The sequence below is a fragment of the Peromyscus leucopus genome, unplaced genomic scaffold, assembly GCF_004664715.2.
Source record: "Peromyscus leucopus breed LL Stock unplaced genomic scaffold, UCI_PerLeu_2.1 scaffold_462, whole genome shotgun sequence".
Classification (NCBI taxonomy): domain Eukaryota; kingdom Metazoa; phylum Chordata; class Mammalia; order Rodentia; family Cricetidae; genus Peromyscus; species Peromyscus leucopus.
The window spans coordinates 39,164-44,916 of record NW_023505357.1 but is presented as its reverse complement, the minus strand read 5'-3'; positions in this window follow the sequence as shown (position 1 = coordinate 44,916).

The following is a 5,753-nucleotide window of genomic DNA, read 5'->3' as shown; positions in this document are numbered from 1 at the left end:
TGTAAGATACACTCTCAATGTACTTTCATTTACATTGGTGGCTAATCGTGTTAAGTTCACAGAACATATGGCATTTGATCTACTTTTGAGAAGTGTCTTTCTAGAACATTTGTCCATTATTAATTGGATTATTTGTTCATCTGGTGGTAGTTGTCATTATTATTTTTTATGTTTCTATAAGTGTCAGACGAATACCTGGCAAAGGTTTTGCCTCATTATATAGACCATCTCTTCCTCTCTGCTGATTGTTTCCTTTGCTGAGAAGAATGTTCATAATTTCTGATAATCCTACCATTCAATTTTTGTCTTTGTTTCTTGGGCTGTTTGAGTCCTACACACTCAGGAAATCTTATCTAAGCCAATATCTTGAAGGATTTTCCCTTGGATTTCTTCTAGAAGTTTGAAAATACATTATGAACATACATTATGGCCTTTGGTCTGGTTGGTGTGCTGTATAAGAATATAGCTCAAACATCAATTTCTATATGTAGATAATATTTTCCCAGTACTTTGTTGAAGAGGGTATCTTTTCTTCAAAATATGTTTGAGAGACATTAGCAAAAATGAGGTGGCTATAGTTGAATAGATTTATTCTTGAGCCCTCCATTCTACTACAGTGATGTATGTATCTGTTTTTCTGCTAGAGCCATGTTGTTTTAAATACTATGGCTCTGTAGTAATTAGAGCTCAAGGCTATGATATCTCTAGCATTGTTCTACATGCTCAGGATTGTTTTGGCTAGTTGAGGCTTTTGATGCTCTGCATACATTTTTAGAATTTTTTTTTCCAGTTCTAGGAAATATGCCATTGGGCTTATGATAAGGGTTATGTTCAATCTATAATTTTTTTGGGGGGGCGGGGGAGGAATAGTGATTTTTTTTATGTATTTGTCCATGAAGCCATATGCATGAGAGAGTTTGGCATCATTTAGTGTTTTCAGCTATTCTTTTACTCAGTGTTTTATAATTTCTGTTATAAATCTCTTTCACCTCCTTGGCTAGGTTTATTTCTAGGTATTTTATTTACTGACTTTATTCATTTTGATGCTATCACAGATGGAATTGCTTTTGATTTGTCTTCTCGACAACTAATTATTTGCTTTATAGAAAAGTTACTGATTTTGTATCCTGATACTTTGAAGAGTTTGACGTTTTGGAGAGTCCCTACAGTTGTCTAGAAATACAGCTGTACCATCTACATAGAGAATAATTCAGGTTCTTCCATGTACATTTTCATCTTTCTCTTGTTTGAGTATCCTGTACTATACTGGTTAAAAAGGGGAATCAATTCCACGTCTTCTTCCTGAATGTGTTTTCAGTGTCTCTCCTTTCAATATGATGCAGGCATCAGTCTGTCATAGGCATGCTTTATTATATTGAGGCATCATCCTTTATACCTTGTAAGTTCTTGATTTTTATGATGGTGACATGTTCAATTTTAATCCAAAGCTTTTCTGGATCTGTTTAGATGTTCAAGTGAATTTAATCATTAATTCTATTAAATCCTGTATTATTTATTGATTTGTGTTCATTGAACTGTCATTGCACACTTGAAACAAAAGCAACCAGACAATGGTGTATAAAGTTTTTAATTGGTTATCAATTTTAGTTTGTAATTGTTTAATTGAAGAATTCCTCACAGTGTTCATCAAGAAATTCACATATAGTTATCTCTATTTTGTTTATTTTGTTCTTATCAAGGTTTGAAAACAAGAAAACATTAACTTTGTAGAATGAGTCAGAAAGTACTCCTTCCACATTTATTATATGCAATAATGTGAGGAGCATCGCTGTTAGTCCCTCATTACAGGTCTGGAAAATTACAGTGGATCCATCCAATCCTTGGTTTTTCTTTGTTGAGAGACTATTATAGCTTCAAATGTCATTATCACTGATAATTATTGGGTTTTTGTATTGGTCTTTGTTCAGATAAGTACTTCCATTTTTCTATATTTTCCAGTTTATTGTCATGTGTAATTATAAAAAAAATTCTCTAATAATATCTCTAGATTTTAGGATCTTTAAATTTTTGCTTTTATCATCTCCAACTGACTAGATCTTTTCTGTCTTTTGTATAGTTTATCTTGGAGTCTTTCAGATTGTTAATCCTTATATTCATCTTTTAATATCTACTTTACTTATTTCTCTTATTAACCTTTATTATTTCCTTCCTTTAATGATTTGGATTTGACTTGTTCTTGCTTTCCTAGACTGAAATGCAATTATTAGATCTTTTGTGAGATATCTTTTGATTTAGTAATGTCAAGAATAATATTGATGTACAAAATTTTTAAAAAGTTTGCTGCACTATGGAAAACATGATCAAAAGGAAATTCAAGAAATTGTTATAAGTAACTTAATTTAAATTAATTAGGGAAAGGTGAAAAGAACATAAATCAGATAAATTCATTCAATTTCACATCATAAGAATCTTGGATTTGCTGAGTGATTGCCCCTGGCTCCTTATGACGAGCCTTTCCATTAGTAAACTTAAAACACAATGAACAAAAATCAGACTAATAGACACCTTCAGAATCCTGTTTTTAATATGAGTTTATCTATATTATCTATATTATAGTTTTTAGTTATAATTTAGGTTAAAATGTGAATAGGAAGGTATATTTTTGCTAAAATACTTTGTGGGTTGTTTTCGTTTTGTTTTTTGCCACCATTATTCAACGAATCTTTGTCAAAATTCAGTATTCCTCCCAATGGCTCTTACTTCAATGTGTTTCAAAACAAATATTCACTAACAATATTAAGAATCTTGCAAGGTTATTATAGCTTGCTCTTTTGTTCCTTTAATGTGAATATGACTGTACAATCTATAACTCACATCTAACAATTGATAATCCAATGAATGTCTTCTTTCTCCTGGTTTCCATTGAGTTAATTTAATGGTCTGCTCAACAGCAGCACTAGCGTTGTATTTATCCTTCTGACTTCAGTAAAATATTTAGCCAGATTTACACGATGCATAATTAGAACTTCATCCTGCACTTTGGATGTATGTGAATTTAGGTTTTGATTTTTAGTTTTAACTTTTTTCCTAATTTCTGATTGGCTTCTTTGTAGACAAAAAGAAAACAAAAGATTTTTTTTATTTCTACGTGTCTCATTCTCTATCTTTAGATAGAACTTTCTTTTTTTCTCTCTCTCTCTCTCTCCTGGGATGGTCTGGAAATTATTTGGAGATGGGACAATAACAGAGTTTCTTTCCTGCTTTCACAGGTAATTATATTCTGACCCAGAGAAATAGGAGAGTTTCACTGTAGTTCTAAAGGGTTATGTTTTTTCCAAACACTTTTTTTAAACACTAAAAGAGAATAACGAATATAACCAGGAAAATTGAGGCAGGCTTTTAAGCACCAACATTTAAGGCAGGCAGGAGATGGAGGCAGCAAGATCAGGAGTTTAATGGCAGGCTAAGCTACAGAGACTTCTGTTTTCAAAAAAATACACAACATACCTGTTTGTGGAATATTATTTTAAGATGTGTTACATTTTCTTGTGCTGTGTAACATTTATTTTAATTATGCAAAGATGTGTTGCATTGTTTTTTCAGGGTTTCTCTGTGTAATAATCCTGGCTGTCCTGGAACTTATTATGTAGACCAGGCAGACTTACAGAGATCTGCTTGCCCTCTGCCTCCGAGTGTTGTAATTAAAGGCCTGCACCACCACCACTTGGCTGCATTCCTTTGTGTTGCATTTGTTTAACTCTGTGAAGTGTGATACTGTGCCTGTCTACAATACCTGATTGATCTACTAAAGAGATGAACAGCCAACAGCTGGGCAGAGAGAAAGGGTAGGAAGGACTGGCAGGCAGAGAGAAAAAAACAGAAGGAGAAATCTGGGGGAAAGAGGAGGAGCAAAAAGAAGGAGAGAGAATCGAGGATCAAGAAAAGAAAGGACAGCCACACAATCAGACCTGGACTAAGAAGTAAAGAAAGGTGTGTAGGGGCTGGCAATGGTGGCTCACGCTTTAATCCCAGTACCTGGGAGGCAGAGGCAGGAGGATCTCCGTGAATTCAAGGCCAACCTGGTCTACAGAGCGAGATCCAGGAAAGGAGCAAAGCTACACAGAGAATACCTGTCTCGAAAAAAAAAAAAAAAAAAAAAAAAAAAAAAAAGAAAAAGAAAAAAAGAAAAAAAAAGAAAAAGAAAAAGAAAGAAAGAAAGAAAGAAAAGAAAGTGTATAGGATAAAGATAAAAGCCCAGAGGCAAAAGGTGGGTAGGATCATTTTAAGTTAAGAAAAGCTGACTAGAAACAAGGCAAGCTAAGCCTGGCATTTACAAGAAAGAATAAGCCTCCATGTGATTTATTTGAGAGCTAGTGGTAGGCCCTCCCAAGAATAAAGAGTAAAAAACAACCAATAACACATATGCACATACACATACACACAAGCACAACACACACATATGTAGGTATGTATGCATACACATGTGTGTTATGTATCTGTGGTATGTATGCATATATATGTGTGTATGTGTATATATACAAATTAACATAATGTCTATGGTAGACAAGTTAACCTACCTAGTCTTCAATAATCAACTATAAATGAATTTTCAGTACATTTTAATGATGAAAATTACAGCTCTTTTTCAATTAACAAATTAATGAATTCAATAAGGCATTTGCATGTTTTTGAAGATGCTCATACATCTTCAGATACTTCGTAAGGGGAAAGGGCTTCATTTAAATGTGAGTTTCCCCTTAATAACTTTATTATTTTTAACATTACTCCTTTTAGTAATTGTAAAAACTGACTACACATGACAACTCCATGATGTGGTCAAGGGAAGGTTTTACTGTAGATATAAGAGAGAGAACAGCCAAAGGCATCTGGAAGAGTTCAGAGCAGAGAAAGAAATAGACAGAACATGGCCAGCAGATTGGACATGGCCAGGGCTGTATTCAAAAGAGGAAAGAATACCAGGGATAGAGAATAAAGAAAGTCTATCGAGAGAAGCAGAAGCATAATACACAGAGAGAACGTAGTAAGAATAGCAGGGTTATAAGGAGAATGAGTATCTGGGGAAAGGAAGCCCATGAGCTAGAGGGAGTTTATGGTAGGGGAGGAGATAAGAAGAGCTAGAGTGCTAGCACAGAATTTGAGATGTATAATAGAAACTTGTGATACTAAGGGAAGCTAGCATGAGTCTTGATATGCTGATGCACCACAGGCAGCCATATGTCCCTTCTGCCAGAAGTAAAGGATTTTTTTTTCTTTTGGTAGAGAGGAACCAGCTTCATAAGTTCCTGAGGGATGCTGGCTTTTATCTAACTGCCAAAAATCCTCCTATGGCTCAGATTGAGCCCATTTCTTGATAGTTGGGCTGTCATTTGGAGTTTGGGGAATTGGAGATTCCTTTGGCCCTGACAGTAGTAACCAGAAATCTGAAAATATCTGCTCATTGACATATTGAGCAACTCAACCTAGAGGTCACATCCAGCATAATTTACAATTTTATTAGTCAAATGGTTTAAACTCTGTGAATACAATAATGGTAAATTCTCTTACTATAAAAGGCACCAAAATAGATTTTCCTTTATAAATGAGTGCTGGGAAGAATGTCTCTAAGGTTTGCCTGGTTACTCTGGGCAGTATGCGAGTTTTGTGAACATCATTGTGTCAATGTTTTAATGGAGATAAAATAACTAACTTCATTTTACTCGGTTTCTGGCACACAGTCATATGTAGTAAACGAGTGAGTTAGGATGAGAGAGAAGTATCATCAGGCACCACCT